Source organism: Castor canadensis, chromosome 10 (assembly GCF_047511655.1).
Source record: "Castor canadensis chromosome 10, mCasCan1.hap1v2, whole genome shotgun sequence".
Lineage (NCBI taxonomy): Eukaryota > Metazoa > Chordata > Mammalia > Rodentia > Castoridae > Castor > Castor canadensis.
In genome coordinates this window covers 118,046,731-118,063,210 of record NC_133395.1, presented here as the reverse complement: position 1 = coordinate 118,063,210, position 16,480 = coordinate 118,046,731, and positions in this window count along the sequence as shown.

Below are 16,480 nucleotides of genomic sequence, written 5' to 3'. Positions count from 1 at the left end.
CCAAACTTCTGTCCTTTTCAACCTTTTTCATCTTCAACAATTTTGCTATACCTGCATAATACCTGTCTTATTTACTCATTATTTTTCTTTCACTCAGTTTTCCTTTTTACTTACATTTGTTCGATAAGAAGGAAACTTACAATTATTACAGCAAATGGAAAAACCAGTCTCCCTTGCCATAAGTAGAAGCTAGCAGTGAAGATGAAATCCATGAAAAAAATGGAGCCGGGGACATTATTAAACTCTGGCTAGGTATGGCTGAAAGCGCTGCTCAGAGGTCTGTCTTCTCATTTCATTATAAAGGGACATTAGGAAGTGTTAGAGAGGTGTTAGAATGCCCTAGCACTAGGCAGAGCACGGCTCCTTCAGGACTGAGAAGTGGAAAGGGAGGAACTTCTCAGCTTGTGATCAGCAAGCTTTGCTTGCATCCCCTAAAATCCTCCCCTAACCCCTTGCCCCCCTGCCTCCCACAGGGCCAACACACACCCAGCTGAGAGTGGTCTCCCATGCCCCCCTCAGTGCCTGTGGGCTTCCTCCACTGCTTCCCATGCAATGGGCAGGTCTTAAAATGAAGAAACTTTCTGAGGTTCAGGTGCCTCAGGGAAACAGGCAAAAATCAAGGAGAGAAAAACGATTACACTGTGAAAGCAGCAGAAAGAACTTCCAAAGGTAATAGTGATCATTGAGGAGTTCTCCTTTGAACAGAAATGCCTTTGATAGTGCCTCTGTCCTTCTCTCCCTTTGTCATTTTGTTGCAAGAATGAATAAGCAGGAAGAAAGTAATGGACACATTTTACCAGCATCTGCCACAGAAATCAGGGATGGCCCAAATTCAAGGGGGAAAAAATCTGTATCTTCACAACTATATCTATCTAAGGAAAGGAAAAGAGAAGGGGAGAGGAAGGGAGGCAAAAGGAGGGGAAGGGAAGGGAAGAAGAGAAGGAAGAGAAATCTAGCACAGAGGGTTTGGTAATGCACTTCCTCCCACATAGATTTAAGTAATCTGAGAAAATTCTCTATAGCCCCCTCCTCCCACACTTCTAACCCATGCTTCTTTTTTTCTGGCTAGGTAAGAGCTCTTTTGTGGTTACGTAAATAGTGTAGATACTGGTGAGTTTTAAAAACTTATTGCGTAACCATTTTAAATGGGAAAAATGGCAAACCCAATAGGACTGTCTTTCCCCAAACCACACGAAGCACACATCTGCATAGATGATGAGGTGGAGCAGACAATATGGCCAGTGCTTTACATCCAATAGCCAATTAATCCAGTGACTAAGTAATTAATGACCCTGCTCATTTTATAGGTTCAATAACTTGTCCAAGGTCACATAATCAGTACCAAGTCTGCCTTGTACTAAAGGTCATGCTAAAACCTACCAAGCTCTGTGGAGTGCTTGACAGAAATGAGCTAAGTATTTGTTACTCTTTCTTTGTAATTACATAGAATTAATTTAATATAACTAGGGCCCACAGAGAAACTAATAGAAGCCAAACCTTTCCCCAAGGCTCTATTGACCCAGTGTTAGTTTGCAAGACATAAGGGCCTGGTGTCTTTCTTATATTAAAATCTTATTTCTTCTCTTTGTACATATTACAGATCTTATCCTAGTAAGAATAACCAAATCATTAAATGCTTCAGGACATTGGAAGGGACAAGGAGTTTTTGGATAAGATCCTCAAATCACAGCAAACAAAAGCAAAATAGATAAATGGGATTATATAAAACTAAAAAGCTCTGCACAGCAAAGGGAACACTCAATAAAGTACAGAGATAGCTTATGGAATGGGAGAAACATTTGCAATGTATACATCCACCAAAGGGTTGATAGCCAGAGTACATAAGGAACTCTAAACATTCAATAACAAAATACCAAATAACCTGATTTAATAATGGGTATTAGGTCTAAATAGACATTGAAGACATATAAAAAGCCAACAAATACATGAAAGAATTCTCAACAGCATTAATCATCAGGGAAATGCAAATCAAAACCACAATGAGGTATCACCTCACCCCAGTAAGAATGGCTACTACCAAAAAGGCTAAAGACAATGAATGCTGGTAAGCATGAAACGAACATTGTTGGTAGGAGTATAAATTATCAGAGCCATTATGAAGGCTCCTCAAGAATTAAAAGCTGGGCACCAGTGGCTCACACCTGTAATCCTAGCTACTCAGGAGGCAGAGATCAGGAGGATCACGGTTTGAAGCCAGCCTGGGCAAATAGTTCACGAGACTCTATCTTGAAAAAAACCTTCACAAAAACCCTTCAGGGCTGGTGGAGTGGCTCAAGGTGTAGGCCCTGAGTTCAAACCCCAGTAATGCAAAAAAAAAAAAAAAAAATTAAACATATGACTACCAGCAATCTCACCTGGGTATATATCCAAAAGAAAATGAAATCCATATGTGGAAGACACACATGTGCTCCCAAATTCATTGCAGCACTATTCACAGTAGCCAATTAATAGAAGCAACTGAAGAGTCCATCAAATGATGAACGAATGAATAAAGAAAATGTGGTACATATACCCAATGGAATGCAGTCTTATCATTTGCAACAGCATGGATGGAAGTGATCATTATGTTGTAGGAAATAACTAAGACAGAGGAAGACAAGTACCACATGACCTCACTCATATGTGAGTCTGAAAAGGTGGATCTCATAGAAGTTAAGAGTAGAATGGTAGCCACTAGCAGCAGAGACAGTGGGGGAGGACGAGGAAAGTTTGATCAGTGGGTAATGAGTTACAGTCTGAGAGAGCAAAGAAGTTCTCTTTAAAGTATTTGCCAGCTACACATCAGACAAAGGACTGATAACCAGAATATACAGGGAACTTAAAAAACTAAATTCTCCCAAAACGAATGAACCAATAAAGAAATGGGCACGTGAACAAAACAGAACTTTCTCAAAAGAAGAAATTCAAATGGCCAAAAAAACACATGAAAAAATGCTCACCATCTCTAGCAATAAGGAAATGTAAATTAAAACCATACTAAGAGTCCACCTCACCCCTGTTAGAATAGCCATCATTAGCAACACCACCAACAACAGGTGTTGGCGAGGATGTGGGGAAAAAGGAACCCTCTTACGCTGTTGGTGGGAATGTAAACTAGTACAACCACTCTGGAAAAAAATTTGGAGGTTACTTAAAAAGCTAAACATTGATCTACCATTTGACCCAGAAATACCACTCTTGGGGATATACACAAAAGACTGTGACCCAGGTTACTCCAGAGGCACCTGAACACCCATGTTTATTGCGGCACTATTCACAATAGCCAAATTATGGAAACAGCCAAGATGCCCCACCACTGACGAATGGATCAAGAAAATGTGGTATCTATACACAATGGAATTTTATGCAGCTATGAAGAAGAATGAAATGTTATCATTCACTAGTAAGTGGATGGAATTGGAGAACATCATTCTGAGTGAGGTTAGCCTGGCCCAAAAGACCAAAAATCGTATGTTCTCCCTCATATGCGGACATTAGATCAAGGGCAAACACAACAAGGGGATTGGACTTTGAGCACATGATAAAAGCGAGAGCACACAAGGGAGGGGTGAGGATAGGTAAGACACCTAAAAAACTAGCTAGTATTTGTTGCCCTTAACGCAGAGAAACTAAAGCAGATACCTTCAAAGCAACTGAGGCCAACAGGAAAAGGGGACCAGGAACTAGAGAAAAGGTGAAATCAAAAAGAATTAACCTAGAAGGTAACACACATGCACAGGAAATTAATGTGAGTCAATGCCCTGTATAGCTATCCTTATCAACTAGTAAAAACACTTGTTCCTTCCTATTATTGCTTATACTCTCTCTTAGAGATAAGGGCAAAATAGTTTCTGCCAGGTATTGAGGGGGTGGGGGGAGAGGGAGGGGGCGGAGTGGGTGGTAAGGGAGGGGGTGGGGGCAGGAGGGTGAAATAACCCAAGCATTGTATGCACATATGAATAATAAAACAATAAAAAATAATAAATAAAAAATAAAAAGAAGCTCTCTTTATTAGCAAAGTGCGGTCATGATAGATAATGATTAGGTACTTTACATTTCAAAAACCTACAAAAAAAAAAAAGGATTTTGAAAGTTTTCACCACAAAGAATTAATGAACCTTTGTAATAAATGTGCTTAACCTGAATCAAACATTATGCAATGCATACACATATCAAATGTTACATGGTTTGCCTTTTTCTCTAGGCAAATCATCCAGAGCAAAAGCCCCATTAATATGCATGAATTTTATGTTTTTGTGTATCTATTAAATTTTTTTTAATGAAAAAGAAGAGAACTAAATTTTAGTAGGTGGTATTTATTGCGCACTTATTGAGTGTCACACATGATGCTAGGTATCATCCAAGTATTCTGTCTCTTAATTCTCACCCACCACTCTGTGAGATGTATGTTGCCTATAAGAAATCTAAGACTCAGGGATGTTAAATAACTTGTTCCAGGTCACTCAGCTTGTAGGTGGTAGAACAAAGTGGTGACAGAGACACCTGTTTGCATACTGTAAAGCTCATGTTAGGATCTGGCAGGAAGATGGAGAAACACATAGACTGGAGACATTGAACTTCTTCCTCCAAAATCCTTGCAATGATGGATGAAGGGAACTCAGGAAAATGTCCTGAGAACTTACTGTCTATCCGACCCTTTTCTCCAGGCAAATCATCCAGAGGAGAGGCCCTGTAGACATGGGTTCTCCAAGGGCTTCCATGCTTTCTGCACTCCTGCATGAAAAATGAGGCGCCATCACCTTTTAGGGTCTCAAGGAGAGACTGCCTATAGCAGGATTCACCTGCACATCAAGTTGTCTGTGGATGGTACTGAGAAGCTTGGAGAATAGGGAGGATCCATCAGCCTGCTAGAGTTAGTGATTTGGAAATTCTGCACCGACCCTACATATTTTATATTTCCCAGTCTAGCTTCAGTGTGCATCTTCACATTACATTTTATTGTTTAGTTGTGCAGAATGAGAGGTTGCCATATCTAAGACTGTTCTAAGTTGGAGTGGGCCGACATTTGGAGGAATTTGCTGAAGAAGTTCATCTCCCCAGTCCTTTCCCAGGGAATCGCATTCTGTAGGTCTGAAACAGAGTCCAGGAAACTGCATTGTGACAACCAATCTCAGGAGTCTTTTCTGTAGGTATTCAGAGAGCATAGGTTGAAAAGCATAGGGGGTAGAACCCCTACCTCAGGAGCACTGTAATTTTTGACAATCTTCTAACTAAACCACAGTTATAACATTTTGTTTCCTTAGGGCCTTCTCCTTTTTTACCATCTATTCCATGAGTGAGTAAAAGAGTGACAGGATGGGGCAGTGGTGAGAGAGAGACAAAGACAGATGGACCAAGTCCTTATGATTTGAGCTCCTAGATCCAGCTATACCTGAGGTCAGGGAGTTCTAGTTTTCTTATAATATGAGCTAATAAATGCTCTTTGGGGTTTAATCTACTAAGCAAATGATGGGAGAGAAAATAATGAGTCATTGTTTGCTTGCCCCTAAAAACAAATATTTAGATGTGCATAACATTACTCTTAAATAAAGTAGCCCAATCCCCAACTCCACTCATCGGACTGTGCAGAGAAGCTCAGGCTGGGCCCTTTGCATTTTCTTACCATCATTAGCATAATTTCAACCTGTTGCTGTTGTATGATTGCTGGGTGCTTTGTGTCCTGAGGAACCATGAGTAAACAGCTGATGCCTGCCATTCCTCCAGGATGATTATATCAGAAGTAAAGATATTAAAGGAAATTCTGTCTTGTCACCCTTTTTATGTTTTCAGTATCAGCACCTGATTGACAGAAAAAGCAGCATTGAAGCAAATTCTAAAGTGCCTCTCTGGTTTGCATTTTCACACCAGAGGCTATGGAAAGAAAGGAAGTGTATGGATGGAAGCAGATGCCTTGTAGCCCTGTAGCTGTCTACTGCAGATGAGAACTGGGAATCCAGCTGGGGTCTCTTTACAAGTGTGAAACAGTGCAGCACACTTTGTGCCTCTTACCATTTCAAAAAAAACATGCTTTTAAAAATTGTCTTGGTTTCTATCCTTTGTGCTTTAATATCAGACTCCAAAGCCTAAATTCTCTTTGTAACTCCTGACTTTGGTTCCTTGATACTAGTATGTGTTCCTTTGGAGGCAGAAACAAGGTTTGAAGCTGACACATGTGTTCAGACTATTTCCTGCCTAGTCTGGGGATACTTGGCTACCATAGACAAGTATAGGTAGACAGTTTTTCCCCAGAAACCAGAAGATACTCAGGAGATCACCTCCCAAGGCCTGAGACTACTGCCCAATAGCCATCTCAGTGCCAAGCCTTGTTTTCTAATACTCCATACCTTCTCTCTCACTTGGTTTTCACAATTCTTAGTTTGGACTTCTGCTCATTTTACACAGTGAGCAGGTGGCAGAAATGGGATGTAAGACCTGCTCTGTGAGCCAGCAAAGCCTGAGAGCTTCACCAAGATCTGGATGATCTTTTCTTCCCATCCTAGTGAAAGAAAAAGGGATAACTATTTAGAAACAGAGGTTGGCAAACTTACATGGGTAAATCTGGACAGGAAGATCATGAGTAGGAGGACAGTAAGAGCTACATAGTAAGGCTGTTGAAGAGAAAAGGAGGGTAGGGGAAGAGAGTGGAGGTGAGAAGAGAGTAGAGGAGAGAAGGGGGGAGGAGAAATGCTGCATTCAAGCAGCTAACATCCTGATTGGTGCTTAAATTCTCAATAAAAGGTCTCCCTTATTTGCAGCAGGAGTTCATGAAGATTCTCAATAGAGAACAGATGTACACAACTTAATCCTTGGCTGGGTCAGGAGATCAAGAACTCAGGCAAGCTATCAAACCAACCTGAGGCTCTGGTGACTAGCCCTATGGAGGCAACTCAGCCCCTTCCTACTGGACCCTCTGGGTGTTCTGTCTTTGGTGTTGGGCTCTAAGGGAGAACACCTAAGAAGCAGGGTAACTCTAAGTCATTCTTTATTGAGGATGTTGTTTTTGTCCCTTTCCTTTCCACTCAACATGAAAGGTGGTTAGATAAACTGAAATAAAATGAAATAAAAAGTAAAGAAGAAAAAAAATAAAATATTCACTAAGGAGTCTGCTATCTTATTGATATGTCTTGGATTTACAGGCATATCTTCTCTTAATACCAATAGGAAGCAGAGCAAACAGATGATATTCTTTATTGCAAAGGTCAAACCTAAGTTTGTTTATCCTTCGTATTTCAATGTTATCAGTGATGATTAAGCTCAAGTATTGAGCTGAGTGGGACAGGCTGAATGCATTTTCATGCCAGCTTCCTTTCCTTCTTAAAATATGAAGACTGCCTTACAAAAAACCGCAGGGCTCCAGTTGGCTTCACTGGAGCACACACAGGGGCTCTTTGTGATTATGCTCATAAGTAATCACAACAATATTTCTCTCTTAACACACACCCAGAGTTTTATCCCACTGAAAACAATCTCACATTAAGATGGCACAAGTGCAATACAGCCTGGAGACATCGCAGAGTTATAGGGAAGAAACTTACTACATGACTGTGTTCTCTCCCTGAAACCCATCACCCTTCAGATTCCTATTATCATGATGTTCTAGCCAAAAGGAAAAATTGTGAGTTCAGTGATAGATAAATCCTTAACCTAACTTCATTAACTAGAGCTAGATGCTAACACTACTGTACCAGCCTTTGGCATGCATTAGCATCTGTAATAAAGCATATAATTAGTCGTAACTGAAATGCTCTCTATGAGGAGTAAACCCCCCAAAGTCTCTGCTTGTTCTTTGATTTGCCAGTGGAGGGTCTATGATTGCCACAAGCCTGGTTGCCACAAGCCTCTTGTCCAAATGAGCATCTAAACTGACAAGTTTGTGGACAAACTTATCCAAAGTCAATTGTGGAAGGTCAAGGAGAGTTACCTGCTTTATGTCCTAGGAAAGTTCCACAGGGAGTTAGGATCAAAGCCAAGGTAGAGGTAGAAATAAACTGCAAACTTCTCTTGGTCACCTGCATCCAAGCCTCACTCACTGAATACTATGAATCCTTAGTAACCCTGACCCCTGCAGAAACATCTGTCCTTATCACTGTTCCTCCATCTGGATGGTTGGCCACGGACAAAGGACTTGCAGGTCTGCCATCACACACTGAGTGAGGTTAGGGATTTGCCCAAGCTACAGAAAGGATACAGGTTGAAATAAAGTGAAGTTAAAGTAAAATAAAGAAAAGAAAAAGCTTTGAGCCTAAAATAAAAATTTAGTTCACTTCAGATCAAATTTCTGTTGAGTACCTATTCCATGTTATCCTCTGTGGTAATATTTAGAAACCCTCCCATGCCCAAACCTTTTCCTCCATCTTTCCATCTGTTTCTGTTCTTACTCCTCTATCCCCACCTAAACCACCAGTGATTCTAACCTAACTTTCCCAGCCTTCCTCCAGCTTACACGCTTGTTCTTGAATTCATCCTCCATCCCTGAGTCAGATTCTCACTAAAACATTCTCACCAAAGCCAGAGATTCTCAGCTCTCCACTTCAAACCTTTTCATGGGTTCCTGCTCATGGGATACAGTCCAAATGCCTGAGCACAGAGTATAAGCTTTCTAGAATCTAGCCTCTGCCACATCTTTGAACCGCACCACATTCCTCCTTTACTAGATGGCTTTTTCTTTCTTTAATCTCAAAAACAGACTCTTTCCTGCTCCAGAACGTTCACATTGGCTGTTTTACTCTGCTTGGGTGTTCTTTCTTAATATTCATCTTCACTGGTTATCTCTAAAGCTTTAGTTCTCAGCAGAAATATGACCTCCTCCAGGAACCCTCCTCTGTCCATGGTCTAAATCAAACCTGCCTGCCCTGACAGCACACTCAATGTCATCCTAGCTCTTCTTCAGAAAGCATCATGTTTATGTGCTTCTTCCGTCTCTCTCACTGAAATACAAGCTTAACTCTCTCATTTATTCTGTTGCAGAACCTGGGCAGGGGTACATAGTAAAGTCAGAGTAAGAATACACTGAATAAACAAAGAAGTGAAGAACTCATAATCTAACAGGTGTGTTACTCTCTTATCCACAGCCCTGCAGCTGCCTCCATACACTAAATGGGATGCAAATATTGCATATAGGACTTCTATGGTTCAGAGTGATGGCATTACTAAACTAAATAAGATCTTAGTTCTTAGCAAGTATTTCCATGCTTTTCCCCCAGGGCTGAAAAACCACTGCCTAGCATTAAAACTAAATAGTATATTAATAGAGTAGATGAGCTCCCACCAATGTGAGACATCCTATCCCCCATTCTTGTTACCCAAGCAATCTTTAATGCAACTGGCATACCAAGGAAAGGCCAATATAGGGAACACATGAGGGTACAAAAAGACATGATATTTATGGTAAAGGTGTTTCTAAAATATAACTGTGGTCTTACCCAAAGGACAAGTCTTGTGTGAATACCCACATCTATTTTAAGAGTGTCCCCAGAGGTCCCTTTCATGGACTCTTTGCTGTATAAAACCTTTCTAGACTAAAAGTCACCCAAAAAAAGCCTCCTCTTCTTTTTCCTTCTCCAGCTGCATTGCTTTTTCTTCAGTTGAGTACAGGGGATTTTGGGAAACTTATCATTTTAGGCTCTGGGCCCTGGTAACTGAAAACCATTCACCCCAAAACACAGAGCCAAATCCAGAGCTTTGTCTTCTGGACTTCCATTGGAGCCATACTCTTTAATGGTCTTGCCGTTGTCCAGCTGAAAAGCTAATCCTAGTCCTCCCAAACATCTCAGACAACTTGGGCCAGTTTTGTGAAATCCATTTTGAAAAATCCAAGTCCCGGGTAGGTTGCCCTAGACTGTGACAAGCTCCCAGTGGGCAATGCTTCTATCCAAGACTGCTCAGAGGGCCCTGGCTTACTCATGGTGCATGGCAGAGATATGGGACGGCACAGGTAGAAAAAAAAATGTGGACAAGAACAGTTTATTGGCACAATCCATAGTGAGACAGTAGCTCTGACAGGTGTTTGAAGCCTGACACAATAGTTTGAGTTCTGAGTTCTCCTCAAGAGTTTCCACGGCACTTATTGAATGGAATTATATGTGCAGTGTGCTGTGATCGTTTTATAACTATTTATTTTAAGCCTGTTTCCCTTCAGCTTGCAAATAAATGCATAAAACCAGTTTGTGAGTGTCAGGAGGGATCCATGGACAATGAGGTACTGATTTCTCTGTGTAGGGATGTTCCACCAGAAAAAGGCCAAGAAATTAACCTCTGCTTACTTGGTGATTTGAATAGAGATTTCTGGACAGCCCTGAAGGCAAGAAGATAAGTTATTTTTTCAAAAATTATTTGGCTATCATGCAATAAGAAGTGTTTTAAAGCTCCCATGCCTCTTTTGGTAGTGAACTGACTTTCCATATGTCGTTTGTCACCTGTGTATGAGGAGTAGGTCTGGGTCACTGCTGAATATATTCACTTAAAATGGTATGCCTGCACTGATGGCTAAGAAATTTCCATGAGACTGTTGTACTAGAGTGCTCTGCATAATTGAACACTGTGTCTGCAAATAAGACTAATAAGCATAGTTGTTCACATGATTGTCATATCATAGATCATAATAGTCTATCAGAAATGCTTCTGATGTTTTGGGGTGTGTGTATGTATGTGTGTGTGTGTGTGTGTGTGTGTGTGTGTGTGTGTGATTAGCCAACCTTGCACAGGACAATTGTCCATACAATAAGAATGGCTATCCACTTTTCTCCTGGCTATTTGTCTTCCCACCTCTGTTCTTGGCCAATTTCTTCATCTGCTGATGGTGGAAGTTAGACTAGATGATCTCTGAGATTCTCAAAAAATCTGATTTTCTGAGCTTGGAAGAATAAATACATCCTCTTTCAAATGGACAATTTATATAGAAGCTCTATGGCCTGACAAGGTTACCCAGCTTGTCAGAGATATAACTAAAATTCTGACTGTTCCCAAAGACCTTAATCCTAAGCAGTTTGCTTCCTTGTGCACAAGAAAAGTAGAGAGCAGAGCCATTCACCATGTGACTTGGGAGAACCATCCAAAAGCTTAGAGAAATAAGTGTACTTCCTGCTGTTAACTGGGCAAGTATTACTTTGTCATAAGTGGAGCTCAATAAACCAATGTCACAGGTTTGCTCCTATACTAGGAATTAATGAATTGTCAATGCAGGCTAGTTGTACAACCTTCTGAATACTGTTTGGCAAATAAAGATGAGTCTGTTAGAGTCTCAAGGAATGGGGGAGACAGTCAATAGCTTATTATAATTCCTTCCCTAACACAGCCTAACACATATACATGTGCTTACATGCATACAGTTAATGTTGGTCCTTAGTATAGTACATCCAAAGGACAGGCTTATTTTATTTTTTATTGAAATTAGTTAACACATCTGTGTGAAGTGTGATGCCCAGTGGACATAAGTGAAACATGTTAAGTGCTTACTCATGGTACCGAAGCAGGTCTCCTGTCATCAAAGCTATTATAGCATACTCATAGTCCATGCCCCATACTCAGGGCCATGGACCCTGGAGGCAGCCAGCCTGAGTTCTGCAGGAAGAACAAGTACAGGAAGACTAGCCTGGGACTGCTCCTGGGCCATGACCTGTACTCTATTTTGTTCCAGACCTCTGAAACTTTGCTTCCCAGCTGTCCCTTCTGCTTGACATAGGCAAATCTAATGATGAATACCCTGAGTTCTGGTGTCTGGACCCCAAATCATGGCCTCCTTACTTTCTTTGTTTGAGGAGGCACTTGACCTTTCTGAGCCTCAGTTTCCTCCTTTATGAGGAGATATAATGGCAATGGCCTCTGTCTAAGGAAGTTACGAAGGTGAATTGAGATGAAGCATTTCATGTGTTTAATTTTGTTCGTGGCAGACAGAATGTACTATATCAACTTCTATAGCAGGTATAACAAATTACTACAAACTTGGTGGCTTAAAATAACACAGATTTATTGTCTTTTAGCTCTGGAGTTCAGAAGTCTGAAATCAGTTTCACTGGGTTAAAGTCAAGTATATATAGCCATCATTCCTTCTGGAGGTTCTAGGGAGAATCTTTTCCTGTCTTTTCTAGTCTCTAGAGGCCACTTGCATCCTTGGCTTGTGGCCCCTTCCTCTATCTTCAATGTACATCACTCCAGCCTCTGCTCTATCATCCTATTTCTTTCTTCCACCTATGTCTCTCGTGCCTTGTCTTATGACCATTGAGATTATATAAGACCTACCTGGAGTATCTAGATTAATCTCCCTATTTCAAGATTCTCAACTTAATCTCCACCTATAAAGTCTCTTTGACCATATAAGGGTACAGATTACAGGTTCCAGGGATTAGAATTTGGACATCTCTTAGGGGCCTGTACTGATCCCACTAAATTCATGTAAGTGTAATTTTTACCATTATACTTCTTTCTTTCTGCCTTTTATCTTGCTTTCATTTAGGTAAAATGCACATCCAGTAAAGTGACAGTGTATGGAAGATTACATGTATAGACCATTTAAGGATCTCCCAAGTCAAGAACATTTATACCTCCTCCCAGACAGTCATTACCTGGCTGTACCCTGAGGCCATCAAAAGTCTATCCTTGAAGATTACTTTTGCCTATTCTTAGAGTTCATATGGATGGAAGTATGATGGTTAATTTTAAGTGTCAACCTGACTGGATGAAGGAATACTTAGAGGACTGGCAAAGCACTGTTTCTAGGTATGCCTTTAAAGATGTTTTCAGAGGAGACTGGTATATGAGTCCCTGAGCTGAGTGGAGGAAATGTGACCCCAGTTTGACTGGGCACCATCTAATCAGTAAGGGCCCAGATAAAACAAAAAGGTACAGGAAAGGTAAATATTTTCTTCTTCTACTTCTTCTTCTTCTTCTTCCTTCTTTCTTCCTTCTTCCTTCCTTCCTTCCTTTCTTTCTTCTTCCTCCTTCTCCTCCTCCTCCTCCTCTTCCTCCTCCTCCTTCTTCTTCCTTCTCCTTCTCCTTCTTTCTCCATCTCCTTCTCCTTCTCCTCCTCCTCCTCCTTCTCCTTCTTTCTCCTTCTCCTTCTTTTTCTTCTTCTTCTTTCTTCTTTCTTTTTCTTCTTTCTTCTTTCTTCTGCTTCTCCTTATCCCTCTCCCTTTCCCTTTCTCTCTCTCTCTCCTGGAGTTAGAACACTCTTCCTGCTCATGGACAACAGAACTTTAGGTTCTCTAGGCTTTGAAATCAGGGCCTTATACCAGTGGCTCTCCAGTTCTCATTCTTTTAGTCTTGGATTGAAAGTTACACCACTGGCATCTCTGCTTCTGAGTCTTGGACTTTCACTGAGTCACACTACTGGCATCTAAGAAACTTCAGATTGTAGATAGCCTGCCATGACACTTTTCAGCCTTTATGATCCAATTCCCCTAGTATATCCTCTCTCAAATCTACATCTATATCTATATCTAGGATCTGTCAGGAGAACCCTAGAAAGTACAGGAATCACACTGTATAAATTTTTTCACATGTAGCTTCTTCCTTTCAATGTAACATCTGTTATTTAATCAGGTAGTTAAATGCAGCTGTGGTTGTTCTTTTGTGCATCATTTGATAGCATGCTTATTTTTAACCTATCCTATCTATACATTTAGTCCCTGTTCATAAATATCCTACTGCTAGTACAAGGATCATTTCAAACACCACTTTTTAAAAGTATTCCCAGGAGGAATATATCCTCTTAGTTAGAAATACTACCCGTGGCCGCCTCCTACACCACTTGGTGTATGTAACATCTAGGATTCATGCATGACATGTCCACTCTCATGAGTGTATCACCTGTGAATGGAAAGTTCTGCTTTATTTATCTTTTTATTAACATCAACCTTGGTGCTATGCCTGGCGCACAGCCACCTGAGCTCAATGATATCTGTTACATTACCCCCATTATCTCCATTTTTCTATGAGAAAAAATGCATTGTTGCTGTTTTTTAATGAAAACCCACATGTGCAAATCACTGTGGCTCACTAAAGGACGTAGTATGGAGGGTTTTGACATGGTCTTTTCAAAACTGATCAGAAAGAAACCAACATGGCAAGAGGGAGTCTGGTTTGGAAAAGACGAGAATTCAAAAGTTTTACTTTTATGGGTTTTTCTTTCCTAAGTAGAATAAAAAAAGGTAAATGCAAGAGTCTAATTTCATTTTCAAGATTTTACCGCTGATAACTTTTAAGTCCTGCTCTTTTCTAACTTTGCTGTCTGGGCAAGTGGATGAGGTCTCTGTACTCCCTCCCTTGGTACTGGCAGGGAAATTCAAGGCACTCAAAGCCCACCCTGCCTGTAGGACCCCATACAGTGTAAAACCAGAAGCCTCGCACCCACCGCCTCCTATTCTTGCTTCATCATGACAGAATCTGAGCCTTTCTCCTTATTGAAGCCTTTTGCTGTTTACTATCTGACTAACGGACTTTATTTCCCATCCATTGGTGCTGTGTGTCATTTGTCCTGCCATCCATAAATATCTGGACAATTCTGCCCAGCATCCAGCAGGGGATAGTTGGCAGCCAAATCAGACAGAAGATATAAATTAAAAGCTCTGTCCTCTAGAGTTACAATTTTTTTAAAAGATTGAGAGTAAGGCTGGCAGAATGGCTCAACTGTAGGGCACCTGCTCAAACCCCAGTACTACAGAATAAACAAACAAATAAAAACTGAGATTAGACATTATTTTTACGTTCTGCTATGATTTGAATGTCCTTTAAATAAAAATTCACGTATTGGAAAGTGTAGCAGTGTTGAGAGGCCTGACTTTGGGAGGTGATTGGGTAATGAGGGCTCTACCTTCATGAATGGATTAACCTATTCATGGATTAACAGGTGACAAAGAGAATAGCTGTGTTATAAAATCAAGTTCTCTATGGCAAGCTTTCTCTGTCTCACTATATCATGCCGAAAGTACTTACTAGACATTGAGCAGATGTTGGCACCATGTTCTTGGACTTTCCAGTCTCCAGAACCATGAGCCAAATAAATTTCTATTATTTATAAATTATCCAGTCTCATAAATTTTGTTATAGCAACAGAAAATGGACTGAGACACATTCCATGTATCCACTGCCCCCTTTTCTGGGACCATTTCTCCTCATTTCTCATTTATGTTTTTGGGGTAAGGCTAATACTTCCTCCAGATCCTACAGCTCCAGGGTGGTCTTGTCTTCAGCTTAGTCTACAATCGGACTGTGTCTTTCTGCCAGAGTTGGTTTATTCAGGAATGGATCCACAATCAGCTCTGGTAACCCAATCCTGAGACTTCTCCTTGGATTTTGGAGAAGGAACAGCTGACTTTGCAATGGGCATGCTTGCTCTAAGTATAATCTAGGTTAAGAGTTGCCTTAGGCCACTGGACTGAGAATTTCTCCCTTGGAATGAGGTCAGTGTTGATGGAAGTAAAGCATAAGGAAAATATGGAGAAGGAATCCCAATTCTCAAAATATTGCAGAATCCTCCTAGATCTAGCCAAGCTCAAAGTCAGATTCATTCCAAGACTTTGTAGTTGGATGAACTAATAAATTCCCATTTCAATTTAAGATGCTTTTAAATAAGTTTGTGCCATTATGACTAAAAGTCACAGTTGAGAGATGCATTCACTGGGATTTCTGTGTTCTTAAATTTTTAGGTATCTAAAAATAGGATAAACAGAGTGTGGAGCCCACACAATCTTGGGCCAACCCATAAACACTGACACTTTCCTTTGTATAATAAAAACAGCAAAACTCTTAGAAATTGCATGACTGATTTTGGCCTAAATCACCATTCTACCCAGATGAGAGAACCCTTAAATACAGAGCAAGGATGACAATGTGTTTGAAATATCACCTGAAATGAGATGCTCAAGCTTCACCTCATTGGAGCATCACTTATTCTGTGCAGCCGGATAAACTCATGTCAGCAGAAGCTTGGGCTGTATTGAACTATTGAAAGAAGCAAGGACAAACTACAAAGAGAATATGAGTCCCCAGTTTCCACTCAATGAAATTTACTTCTTTGACAATTTCTATTCAGGTGTTGGAGCCAGTAAAGCAAGCTAAGATGGTACAAAAGGTCTATTGCATACATCAGTCAAAAGTAACTTACCTTTGTGGTAGACAGAAATAATAGCCCCCAAAGACAGCCACATTCTAACCTCCAAATCTGTGAATATGTTATGTACATGGCAAGGGAGAATTATGGTCACAGATGGATTTGAGGATGCTAAAAAACTGGCATTAAAATATGGAGACAATTCTAAACTACCCAGGTTCCTCAATGTAATCTCAAGAATTGAGAAGTTGTAGAGGAAGGCAGAAGAAGAGGTAGAGATGCTGTGTAGGCTCTATGACTGACTTTGAACATGGAACAAGGGGTCATAAATCAAAGAACATATGTGGCTTCTATGGGTTGGAAAAGGCAAGGACACAAATTTTCTACTAGAGCTTCTATATTCATCTTCCCTTCCCTTCCCTTTTCCACTCCATC